The sequence below is a fragment of the Cryptomeria japonica genome, unplaced genomic scaffold, assembly GCF_030272615.1.
Source record: "Cryptomeria japonica unplaced genomic scaffold, Sugi_1.0 HiC_scaffold_73, whole genome shotgun sequence".
Lineage (NCBI taxonomy): Eukaryota > Viridiplantae > Streptophyta > Pinopsida > Cupressales > Cupressaceae > Cryptomeria > Cryptomeria japonica.
Window position 1 is genome coordinate 536,505 of NW_026728895.1, and position 13,496 is coordinate 550,000.

The following is a 13,496-nucleotide window of genomic DNA, read 5'->3' on the forward strand; positions in this document are numbered from 1 at the left end:
GATACGAAGATAGTTCCAAGGCGGCCGAAGAGCCTCACCGCATAGCAATCGGGGTGCGAGGTGGGGGATGCGGCGAGATGGCCCCAACGGCTAGACGGAAGAGGCCACAGGGCCGCCTCGGAATAGTCCAAGCATCGGACGCGCTTGGGGCGACTACCAGTGACAACCCCTTATCCCGCGATGCGTCCGATACGAAGATAGTTCCCAGGCGGCCGAGGAGCCTCACCGCATAGCAATCGGGGTGCGAGGCGAGGGATGCGGCGAGATGGCCCCAAAGGCTAGACGGAAGAGGCTGCAGGGCTGCCTCGGAATAGTCCAAGCATCGGACGCGCTTGGGGCGACTACCACTGCCAACCCCTTATCCCGCGATGCGTCCGATACACAGATAGTTCCGAGGCGGCCGAGGAGGTGGGGGATGCAGCGAGATGGCCCCAACGGCTAGACGGAAGAGGCTGCAGGGCCGCCTCGGAATAGTCCAAGCATCGGACGCGCTTGGGGCGACTACCAGTGACAACCCCTTATCCCGCGATGCGTCCGATACACAGATAGTTCCGAGGCGGCCAAGGAGCCTCACCGCATAGCAATCGTGGTGCGAGGTGGGGGATGCGGCGAGATGGCCCCAACGGCTAGACGGAAGAGGCTGCAGGGCCGCCTCGGAATGGTCCAAGCATCGGATGCGCTTGGGGCGACTACCACTGCCAACCCCTTATCCCGCGATGCGTCCGATACACAGATAGTTCCAAGGCGGCCGAGGAGCCTCACAGCATAGCAATCGGGGTGCGAGGCGAGGGATGCGGCGAGAAAGCCCCAACGGCTAGAGGGAAGAGGCTTCAGGTCCGCCTCGGAATGGTCCAAGCATCGGACGCGCTTGGGGCGACTACCAGTGACAACCCCTTATCCCGCGACGCGTCCGATACACAGATAGTTCCAAGGCGGCCGAGGAGCCTCACCGCATAGCAATCGGGGTGCGAGGCGAGGGATGCGGCGAGAAGGACCCAACGGCTACACGGAAGAGGCTTCGGGGCCGCCTCGGAATGGTCCAAGCATCGGACGCGCTTGGGGCGACTACCAGTGACAACCCCTTATCCCGCGACGCGTCCGATACACAGATAGTTCCAAGGCGGCCGAGGAGCCTCACCGCATAGCAATCGGGGTGCGAGGCGAGGGATGCGGCGAGAAGGACCCAACGGCTACACGGAAGAGGCTTCGGGGCCGCCTCGGAATGGTCCAAGCATCGGACGCGCTTGGGGCGACTACCAGTGACAACCCCTTATCCCGCGACGCGTCCGATACACAGATAGTTCCAAGGCGGCCGAGGAGCCTCACCGCATAGCAATCGGGGTGCGAGGCGAGGGATGCGGCGAGAAGGACCCAACGGCTAGACGGAAGAGGCTTCGGGTCCGCCTCGGAATGGTCCAAGCATCGGACGCGCTTGGGGCGACTACCAGTGACAACCCCTTATCCCGCGACGCGTCCGATACACAGATAGTTCCAAGGCGGCCGAGGAGCCTCACCGCATAGCAATCGGGGTGCGAGGCGAGGGATGCGGCGAGAAGGACCCAACGGCTAGACGGAAGAGGCTTCGGGTCCGCCTCGGAATGGTCCAAGCATCGGACGCGCTTGGGGCGACTACCAGTGACAACCCCTTATCCCGCGACGCGTCCGATACACAGATAGTTCCAAGGCGGCCGAGGAGCCTCACCGCATAGCAATCGGGGTGCGAGGCGAGGGATGCGGCGAGAAGGACCCAACGGCTAGACGGAAGAGGCTTCGGGTCCGCCTCGGAATGGTCCAAGCATCGGACGCGCTTGGGGCGACTACCAGTGACAACCCCTTATCCCGCGACGCGTCCGATACACAGATAGTTCCGAGGCGGCCGAGGAGCCTCACCGCATAGCAATCGGGGTGCGAGGCGAAGGATGCGGCGAGAAGGACCCAACGGCTAGACGGAAGAGGCTTCGGGTCCGCCTCGGAATGGTCTAAGCATCGGACGCGCTTGGGGCGACTACCAGTGACAACCCCTTATCCCGCGACGCGTCCGATACACAGATAGTTCCAAGGCGGCCGAGGAGCCTCACCGCATAGCAATCGGGGTGCGAGGCGAGGGATGCGGCGAGAAGGACCCAACGGCTAGACGGAAGAGGCTTCAGGGCCGCCTCGGAATGGTCCAAGCATCGGACGCGCTTGGGGCGACTACCAATGACAACCCCTTATCCCGCGACGCGTCCGATACACAGATAGTTCCGAGGCGGCCGAGGAGCCTCACCGCATAGCAATCGGGGTGCGAGGCGAGGGATGCGGCGAGAAGGACCCAACGGCTAGACGGAAGAGGCTTCAGGGCCGCCTCGGAATGGTCCAAGCATCGGACGCGCTTGGGGCGACTACCAGTGACAACCCCTTATCCCGCGACGCGTCCGATACACAGATAGTTCCGAGGCGGCCGAGGAGCCTCACCGCATAGCAATCGGGGTGCGAGGCGAGGGATGCGGCGAGAAGGACCCAACGGCTAGACGGAAGAGGCTTCAGGGCCGCCTCGGAATGGTCCAAGCATCGGACGCGCTTGGGGCGACTACCGTTGCCAACCCCTTATCCCGCGATGCGTCTGATACACAGATAGTTCCGAGGCGGCCGAGGAGCCTCACCGCATAGCAATCGGGTTGCGAGGCAGATTATTGGGAAGGGAACCCCCTGGGATGCGGCTCAAGCAGTGCCCAAAGGGACTGGAATGCGGAATCACATCGAGAGACCCAAATGCTATACGAGGGCTCAAATCGAATTATCGATTTGGCCACGACATGGACGCATCGGAACGACTACCTTTGCCGAACCACTCGCAATTGCATCCATACCGAAACCAATAGACATTTCCGTTAGAGCCCTCGCATAGCATTCGGGAATCTCGCATGCCCCTCTAAATCGACCAATGCTGGCGCTCAATGAAAATCCGAGCGCTACCACCGTTCGAGCGCCAGCATTGGTCGAGTTAGAGGGGCACGGGGGAGAATGCTCCAGTCAACACCTCCCCTATATAAGTTATTTGTCCGATTCTCGCACAACCGTAGTCTGCCTCGTCGAATCAAACAACGGTCCCAGATTCCGACTTCCGTTCCGTAGAGACCCAAAAGCTAGATGGAGGCTCGCAAGAAAGAGAGTCGGCGCATAGCAATCGGGTTTCTCGAACGTTTAGGGACCGAGCTCACTTGCGGATAGGGCAAAATCCGCCAAGCAACCCAAAAGCTAGACGGGGGCTCGAATCGAATCGCCTAGGCGGCCACAACAACGACGTGTTGGATCGACTACCAGTGCCAAACCATTCAGCAAGACTAGTCTGTGTCGAGGCCGGATAGAGATTCTCAGAGAGCGCCCGCATAGCATTTAGGAGACCTGCCGCGTCCCTCACACTCGACAAATGGTGGTGCACGTTTATAAATCCGAGCGATCCCAACCCTTTCAAGCACCAACATCGGTCGAGATAGAGGGGCACGGAGGGGGCTGCGTGAGACAACACAGTCCCCTATATAAGTTATTTGTCCGATTCTCACACATCCGAAGAATGGTCATCAAATCGGACAACAGCCCAAACTTCCGACTTCCGTCCCAGAAAGCCCAAGAGCTATCTAAAACGTTCATGGCCGGAACTCGATCGCGGCTATACCAGTCCGCCAAGCAACCCAAAAGCTAGACTGGAGCTCTAGTCGAATCACCTCTGTGGCCATTGCAAGGACGTGTTGGAGCGACTACCATTGCCGAACCATTCCGCAGGTCGAGTCCATACCAAGGCCGCATAGAGATTCACGATGAGCTCCTGCATAGCAATCAGGAGACTTGCCGTGTCCATCACAATCGATAAATCCTGGTGCAAGATTTTTGCATCCGAGCGCTCCAACCAGTCGAGCACCAGCATCAATCGACATAAACGGGCACGGGGGGAGGATGCTCGAGAACACTACCTCCCCTATATAAGTTATTTGTCCGATTCTCAAGCAGCCGAAGTCTGGTCATCGAATCGGGTCAAAGACCACAACTTCCGACTTTACCCACAATGCAAGTCATCGAATCGAACATCGGCCCCCGAGTCGGACTCCATGCGTATGTCAGGTCATCGGACCCAAATTCCGCCTTCCTGCGCATGGCGGGCCATCAATATCAACTCGGTCATCGGACCCAAACTCCGCCTTTTTGCGTATGGCACGCCTTCAAATCGGTCATCGGACCCAAATTCCGCCTTCCTGTGCATGGCGGGCCATCAACATCAACTCGGTCATCGGACCCAAATTCCGCCTTTCTGCGCATGGCACGCCATCAACTCGGTCATCGGACCCAAATTCCGCCTTCCTGCGCATGGCAGGTCATCGGACACAAATTCAGACCTCGCCAATATGCCTACGTATCGAATCGGTCATCGGACCCAACTTCCGACTTCATCCATACTGTAGGGTCTTTGAGGTTGGCGCGGTGCGCTCAACCCAGGGAGTCGACCCATCGAAGCATACACCTCCCCTATATAAGCTATTTGTCCGATTCCCACACCTGTGTAGTTTGCACCTCTGACCAGGACATCGACCCCAACTTCCGAACTCGACTGCAACGACGGCACCAGCGCCTTGGTGCGCACCTTGCGACGCACAGTCCCAACATTCGCCTTCCTGCACATGGCAGGTCATCGGACCCAAATTCCGACCTCGCGAGTATGCCTACATATCGAATCGGTCATCGGACCCAACTTCCGACTTCATCCATACCGTAGGGTCTTTGAGGTTGGCGCGGTGCGCTCAACCCGGGGAGTCGACCCAACGAAGCATACACCTCCCCTATATAAGCTATTTGTCCGATTCCCACACCTGTGTAGTTTGCACCTCCGATCAAGACATCGACCCCAACTTCCGAACTCGCCTCCAACGACCGAACCAGCGCCTTGGTGCGCACCTTGCAACGCACAGTGCCAACATTCGCCTTCCTGCACGTGGCAGGTCATCGGACCCAAATTCCGACCTCGCGAGTATGCCTACATATCGAATCGGTCATCGGACCCAACTTCCGACTTCATCCATACCGTAGGGTCTTTGAGGTTGGCGCGGTGCGCTCAACCCGGGGAGTCGACCCAACGAAGCATACACCTCCCCTATATAAGCTATTTGTCCGATTCCCACACCTGTGTAGCTTGCACCTCCGATCAGGACATCGACCCCAACTTCCGAACTCGACTAAAAAGACCGCACCAGCGCCTTGGTGTGCACCTTGCAACGCACAGTGTCAACATTCGCCTTCCTGCACATGGCAGGTCATCGGACCCAAATTCCGACCTCATGAGCATACCTACTAATCGAATTGGTCATCGGACCCAACTTCCGACTTCATCCATACCGTAGGGTCTTTGAGGTTGGCGCGGTGCGCTCAACCTGGGGAGTCGACCCATCGAAGCATACACCTCCCCTATATAAGCTATTTGTCCGATTCCGACACCTGTGTAGTTTGCACCTCCGCTCAGGACATCGACCCCAACTTCCGAACTCGCCTGCAACGACCGAACCAGCGCCTTGGTGCGCACCAAAAGTGCGCACTTTTGGAGGGCACTTTTGTGCGCTCCAAAGGTGCGCACTTTTGGAGGGCACTTTTCTGCGCTCCAAAGGTGCGCACTTTTGGAGGGCACTTTTTGGAGGGCACTTTTCTGCGCTCCAAAGGTGCGCACTTTTGGAGGGCACTTTTTGGAGGGCACTTTTCTGCGCTCCAAAGGTGCGCACTTTTGGAGGGCACTTTTTGGAGGGCACTTTTCTGCGCTCCAAAGGTGCGCACTTTTGGAGGGCACTTTTTGGAGGGCACTTTTCTGCGCTCCAAAGGTGCGCACTTTTGGAGGGCACTTTTTGGAGGGCACTTTTCTGCGCTCCAAAGGTGCGCACTTTTGGAGGGCACTTTTCTGCGCTCCAAAGGTGCGCACTTTTGGAGGGCACTTTTTGGAGGGCACTTTTCTGCGCTCCAAAGGTGCGCACTTTTGGAGGGCACTTTTCTGCGCTCCAAAGGTGCGCACTTTTGGAGGGCACTTTTTGGAGGGCACTTTTCTGCGCTCCAAAGGTGCGCACTTTTGGAGGGCACTTTTGTGCACTCCAAAGGTGCGCACTTTTGGAGGGCACTTTTCCTGTGCTCCAAAGGTGCACACCTAGGTGAGCACCTTCGACCACACCTTGTAGCACACCAAACTCTGACTTTCGACTTCATCCGCAATGCAGGGTCTTTGAGGTTGGCGCAATGCGCACAACCAGGGGAGTCGACCCATCAAACCCAACACCTCCCCTATATAAGCTATTTGTCTGATTCTCATACATGCGTAGCCTGCAGGAGCAATTAGGACATCGACCCCAACTTTCGGCTTCTAAACGAAAACAAGGTCTTTGAGGTTGGTGTAATGCGAACAACTAGGGGAGTCAACCCATCAAACCCAACACCTCCCCTATATAAGCTATTTGTCTGATTCTCATACATGTGTAGTCTACAGGAGCAATTAGGACATCGACCCCAACTTTTGACTTCTTAACGAAAACAAGGTCTTTGAGGTTGACGTAATGCGCACAACCAGGGGAGTCGACCCATCAAACCCAACACCTCCCCTATATAAGCTATTTGTCCGATTCTCATACATGTGTAGCCTGCAGGAGCCATTAGGACATTGACCCCAACTTTTGACTTCTTAACGAAAACAAGGTCTTTGAGGTTGGCGTAATGCGCACAACCAAGGGAGTTGACCCATCAAACCCAACACCTCCCCTATATAAGCTATTTGTCTGATTCTCATACATGTGTAGCCTGCAACAACGATTAGGACATCCACCCCAACTTCTGAATTCGTCTGCGTTGACCGCACCAAAGGTGCACGCCTTGGTGCTCACCAAAATCCGACTTCCGACTTCTTCTGCTATGCGGGGTCTTTGAGGTTGGCGCAGTGCGCACAACCAGGGGAGTCAACCCACCGAATGCAACACCTCCCCTATATAAGCTATTTGTCTGATTCTCATACATGCGTAGACTGCAGCAATGATTAGGACATCCACCCCAACTTTTGACTTCTTAAACAAGACAGGGTCTTTGAAGTTGGTGCAGTGCACACAACCAGGGGAGTCGACCCATCAAACGCAACACCTCCCCTATATAAAGCTATTTGTCCGATTCTCATACGTGTAGTCTGCAGCAGCGATTAGGACATCGACCCCAACTTCCGAATTCGTTTGCATTGACCGCACCAAAGGTGCACGCCTTGGTGTGCACCCTGGAGTGCACTTTGGTGCTCACCTCGGTGCACACTTTGGTGTGCACCTCGGTGTGCACCAAAGGTGCGCACCTTGGAGCGCACCAAAGGTGTACACTTTGGAGCGCACCACATAGGGTCTTTGAGAGGTTGGCGCAGTGCGCACACCAAGGTGGGTGTTGAGGTGCGTGCCGAGGTGGGTGGGTGCTAGGGTGCGCTCCATGGTGGGTGCCAGGGTGGGTGCGTGCTAGGGTGGATTCCAAAGAGGGTCATAGGGTGGGTGCCAAGGTGGGTTGGTGATATAGTGGGTTCAAAGGTGGGTACTAGGGTGGGTTCCAAGGTGGGTCACAAGTTGGGTGCCAGGATGCGTGGGTGTTAGGTTGGGTGCCAAGGTGGGCTCCTGCGTGGGTGGGTGCTAGGGTGGGTTTCAAGGTGGACGCGAGGGCGGGTGCCAAGGTGGGTAACAAGTTGGGTGTTAGGATGGGTGAGTGCTAGAGTGGGTGCCAAGGTGGGTGGGTGCTAAGGTGGATGCCAAGGTGGTTCACAGGGTGGGTGGGTTCTAGGGTGAGTTCCAAGGTGGGTCACAGGTTCAGTGCTAGGGTGGGTGTCAAGGCGGGTGTCGAGGTGCCTGGGTGCTAGGGTGTGGATGCCAATGTGGGTCATAGGGTGGGTACTAGGGTGGGCTGCAATGTGGGTGCCAAGGTGGGTAACATGCTCGGTGGGTTCTAAATTGGGTGCCAGGGTGGGTGTGCACCCACCTTGCCCGAGGTGGGTGCCAAGGTGCCAGTGTGGGTGGGTGCTAAGGTGGATGCCAAGGTGGGTGAGAAGGTGGGTGATAGGTTGAGTGGTAGGATGGGTGGGTGCCAAGATGGGTCACAGGGTGGGTGCAAGGGTGGGTAGGTGCTAGGGTTGGTGTCAGGGTGGGTGGGTGCTAGGTTGGGTTCCAAGGTGGGTGCGAGGGTGAGTGTCAAGGTGGGTCACAGGTTAGGTGCTAGGATGGGTGAGTGCTAGGGTGCAAAGGTGCCAGGGTGGGTGCTAGGATGGGTCGATGCTAGGGTGAGTGGCAAGGTGGGTCCACAAGTGTCAAGGTGGGTGCCGAGGTGGGTGCCAAGTCGGCGACTGCTATGGTGGATGCCAAGGTGGGTCACGGGGTGGGTGCCAAGTTGCTAGGTTGGGTTCCAAGGTGGGTGCCAACGTGGGTGCTAGGGTGCGTGGGTTAAAGGGTGTGTCACAACGTGGGTGCCAGGATGGGTGCGCACCCACACTGGCCAAGACGGGTGCGGGTGCAAGGTTGGGTTCCAAGCCCGGTCACAGGCTGGGTGCTAGGATGGGTGGGTGCCAAGGTGGGCACCAGGGTGGGTGCACCCACCCTGGCCAAGGTGGGTCACGGGGTGGGTCCTAGGGTGGGTAACGGGGTGGGTACTAAGGTGCGTGCCAAGGTGGGTCATAGGGTGGGTGCCAAGGTGGGCACCAGGGTGGGTGTGCACCAACCCTAGCCAGGGTAGGTCACGGGGTGGTTGTCGGGGTGGGCGTCAAGGAGCCAAGGTGGGTGGCAAGTAGCCAAGTTGCGTGCCAAGGTGGGTGTCGGGGTGGGTGCCAAGGATCCAAGGTGGGTGCCAAGGAACCAAGGTGGGTGTCTGGGTGGGTGCCGAGGTGGGAGCCAGGGTGGGTCCCAAGGTGAGTGCAAAGGTGGGTGCCAGGGTCAAGGTGAGTGCCAATGTGGGTTCCAAGGTGCCAGGGTCAGGGTGAGTGCCAATGTGGGTTCAAAGGTGCTAAGTTGGGTGCGAGGTTGGGTGCGAGGGTGGGTGGGTGCCAAGGTGTGCTAGGTGGAAGCCCGGGTGGGTCGGCATCCCATGGGTGTCGAGTTGGGTGCCTGATGGGTGCTTCTTGTCAAGTTTTAGTCGTCGGGACTCATTTCGAGCCTTAGAGGTCGTTTCTTGTCCGGTTGCCCTGTCTTCGACCTGGGAACCCAATTTTGGTCCTCGGGTCCCATTTTTTTTTGTCTCGCATCCCACTTTTGGCCTGTGGCCTTTTCGGGGTCGATTCTCGTTTTGGGCATCAGAGCATGTTTCTTCTCCTAAAACCCAATATTTGTTTATTAAGTCTCGGAACACATTTTTGTTCTCGTGGACCCATCATGGGTCTTGGAACGCATTTGTGGTCCTTGGGTCCCATTTTGCATCCCGAAACTTGTGTTTTGGTGCTTGATCCCTATTTTGGGTGCCCACCTTGCACCAAGTGCGCACCCGGGGCAAACCGAGCGCCTTGGTGCACCAGGGCAAGATCGAGCGTGCACCCGAGGCGCCCCGAACATGCACCAAGGTGCACTCGGCCCACATGTGAGCGCAGGTCGTTGCGCCCGAGGTGGTGTGTGGGCACCGCGTTGCAGACGGGACACTGCACGCACACGACGCCCCCTCCAGGTGCACGCACGTAGGCCGGGCCGGGTGCACACCCGACGCCCTAGCAAGGTGCGCGCACCCGGGCAGGGCTCACACTTGGCGAACGGGGCGCACTTCGCGAGGGAGGGTGTGCACCTCGACGGGGGTGGGTGGCCGGGGTGGATTCGCACGTGGGTCGCGGTTTGCTAAGTACACACTGCGACAAGCTCATAACGGGTGCGATCATACCAGCGTTAGTGCACCGGATCCCATCAGAACTCCGCAGTTAAGCGCGCTTGGGCCGGAGTAGTACTGGGATGGGTGACCTCCCGGGAAGTCCCGGTGTTGCACCCTTTTTTAGTTTTTCGCCGGGCGTCGCAATGCTATTTGAATAAACCTTTTGCCCGTTTGCGTTCTCGTCGGGGCCGGGCCGGGCCGGGGTGCGCTGCCCGCACTACCGCGCGCGCGGGGGGCGACACCGAGCGCGCACCCGAGGCGCCCCGAGCACACAGGCCACGGTGCAACCCGGGCGTTGTGCGCGCACCCCGGTGCGCCCGAGGTGCTGCGCGCGCACCCAGGTGAAATCGGTGTGCACCTCGGCCAGTGCGCGCTCGGTCGAGTCGCGCACGTTGGCCAAGGTGCACGGTGATGTTTCTTACTCTAAGGTTCCGCACCAGACGCCCGGGACAGGTGAGCGAAGCTGGGCGGGGCCGGGTGCGCGGCCGGGGCAGGTGCACGCAGCTGGAGAGAGCTTTGGAGCACACTTCGGAGCGCACCAATGATGCGCTCCATTCAAAAGTTTCCTGAAAAGGCAAAAAAAGTTGAGATTATAGAATTTCCCACTTGAGAGATTGTAAAAAAAAAAAATTTAAAATGAAGGAAACGCGGGTGCCAAGGTGTGCGCAGCCCAGCCAAGGTGTGCGCACCAAGGCGCCCACCCTGGCGAAGGTGCACGCAAGGTGCGCACCCGAGGCAAACCGGACAATTAACCCAACTTTCGACTTCGCGCGCACCTTGGAGCGCACTTCGGAGCGCTCCTTGGTGCGCACCAATCTTGGGCACCTCGGAGTGCACCATGGCGCCCACCAAGGTGCGCACCCGGGGCAAACCGAGCTCCGACTTCGTGCGCACCTTGGAGCGCACGAAAGGTGCGCACCATGGCGCCCACCAAGGTGCGCAGCCCAGCCAAGGCGTGCGCATCAAGGTGCGCACCCTGGCGAAGGTGCGCACCCGGGGCAAACCGAGCTCCGACTTCGTGCGCACCTTGGAGCGCACAAAAGGTGCGCAACCCAGCCAAGGTGTGCGCACCCCGGTCAAACCGAGCTCCGAATCGTGCGCACCAGAGGTGCACGCCATCGTGCGCACCTTGGAGCACACTTCGGAGCCCTCCTTGGTGCGCGCCGATGTTGCGCACCTCGGAGCGCACCCGGGGAAAACAATGCAATTAACCCGACTTTCGACTTCGTGGGCACCTCGGAGCGCTCTCGGGTTCGCACCTCGGAGCACACCGAGGTGCGCACCTTTGATGCGCTGCCTTCACCAATTTCCAGAAAAGGCAAGAAAACATTGAGAAGGTGTGCGCACCGAGGTGCCCACCCTGGCGAAGGTGCACGCGAGGTGCGCACCCGGGGCAAACCGGGCTCCGACTTCGTGCACGCCGCACCTTGGAGCACACTTCGGAGCGCTCCTTGGTGCGCACCAGGGCGCGCAACCCAGCCGAGGTGCCCACCCCGGCGAAGGTGCACGCGAGGTGCGCACCCGGGGCAAACCGGGCTCCGACTTCGTGCACGCCATGGTGCCCACCGCGGCGAAGGTGCACGCGAGGTGCGCACCCGGGGCAAACCGGGCTCCGACTTCGTGCACGCCGCACCTTGGAGCACACTTCGGAGCGCTCCTTGGTGCGCACCATGGTGCCCACCAGGGCGCGCAACCCCGCCGAAGGTGCACGCGAGGTGCGCACCCGGGGCAAACCGGGCTCCGACTTCGTGCACGCCGCACCTTGGAGCACACTTCGGAGCGCTCCTTGGTGCGCACCATGGTGCCCACCAGGGCGCGCAACCCCGCTGAAGGTGCACGCGAGGTGCGCACCCGGGGCAAACCGGGCTCCGACTTCGTGCACGCCATGGTGCGCACCGCGGCGAAGGTGCGCACCCGGGGCAAACCGGGCTCCGACTTCGTGCACGCCGCACCTTGGAGCACACTTCGGAGCGCTCCTTGGTGCGCACCAGGGCGCGCAACCCAGCCGAGGTGCCCACCCCGGCGAAGGTGCACGCGAGGTGCGTACCCGGGGCAAACCGGGCTCCGACTTCGTGCACGCCGCACCTTGGAGCACACTTCGGAGCGCTCCTTGGTGCGCACCATGGTGCCCACCAGGCCGCGCAACCCAGCCAAGGTGTGCGCACCAAGGTGCACGCGAGGTGCGCACCCGGGGCAAACCGGGGTCCGACTTCGTGCACGCCGCACCTTGGAGCACACATCGGGGCGCTCCCGGGTTCGCACCGGCGTTGCGCACCGTGGTGGGCACCTCAGAGCACACCAAGGTGGGCAGCGAGGTGCGCACCTTTGATGCGATGCCTTCACTAATTTCCATAAAAGGCAAAAAAAAAACGAGATTTTAAAATTTCCGTTTTGAAAGATAGTGAGAAAAAGGGAATGCTGGTGCCATCTTGAGCCCGCCCTGGTGCGCAGCCCAGCCAAGGTGTGCGCACCAAGGTGCCCACCCTGGCGAAGGTGCGCGCCCGGGCAATTAACCCAACTTCCAACTTCGCGCGCGCCAGGGTGGGAGCGCACCCAACAACCGGGCCTGGGAAGAGCCAATGCGAGAAACCCCACCAAACGCTCTGACAAAAAAAGAGGGGGCGCTCCAGTAACCCCGCTTCGGAGCGCACCCTGGGCAAACCCAGCCAAGGTGCCCACCCCGGCCAAGGTGCAGGCGAGGTGCGCACCCGGGGCAAACCGGGCTCCGACAACGTGCACGCCGCACCTTGGAGCACACTTCGTAGCGCTCCCGGGTGCGCACCTCAGAGCACACCAAGGTGGGCAGCGAGGTGCGCACCTTTGATGCGCTGCCTTCACTAATTTCCAGAAAAGGCAAAAAAAAAAGGAGATTTTAAAATTTCCGTTTTGAAAGATAGTGAAAAAAACGGAACGCGCGTGCCATCTTGAGCCCGCCCTGGTGCGCAGCCCAGGTAAGGTGCCCACCCTGGCAAAGGTGCGCACCCGGGCAATTAACCCTACTTCCGACTTCGTGCGCGCCAGGGTGGCAACCGGGCCTCGGAAGAGCCAATGCGAGAAACCCCACCAAACGCTCCGACAAAAAAAGAGGCGGCGCTCCAATAACCCCGCTTCGGAGCGCAGCCGGGGCAAACCCAGCCAAGGTGCCCACCCCGACGAAGGTGCACGCGAGGTGCGCACCCGGGGCAAACCGGGCTCCGACAACGTGCACGCAGCACCTTGGAGCACACTTCGAAGCACTCCCGGGTGCCCACCGGCGTTGCGCACCGTGGTGGGCAGCGAGGTGCGCACCTTTGATGCGCTGCCTTCACTAATTTCCAGAAAAAGGCAAAAAAAAATGAGATTTTAAAATTTCCGTTTTGAAAGATAGTGAAAAAAAAGGAACGCGGGTGCCATCTTGAGCCCGCCCTGGTGCGCAGCCCAGGCAAGGCATGCGCACCAAGGTGCCCACCCGAGGTGCACACCCGGGGCAAACCGGGCTCCGACTTCGTGCAGGCCGCACCTTGGAGCACACTTCGGAGCGCTCCTTGGTGCGCACCATGGTGCCCACCAGGGCGCGCAACCCAGCCAAGGTCTGCACACCAAGGTGCCCACCCCGGCGAAGGTGCACGCGAGGTGCGCACCCCGGGGCAAACCGGGCTCCG

The 13,496-nt window shown here is 59.6% G+C and overlaps 1 non-coding gene across 1 annotated transcript; it reads left to right on the forward strand.

Moving 5' to 3' along the window:
• The first annotated feature begins 9,853 nt into the window (after nt 1–9,853).
• On the forward strand, nt 9,854–9,972 carry LOC131863926 (5S ribosomal RNA). Its single transcript, XR_009362818.1, has one exon. It is a non-coding gene; the product is annotated as a 5S ribosomal RNA (ribosomal RNA).
• Nucleotides 9,973–13,496: the final 3,524 nt, after the last annotated feature.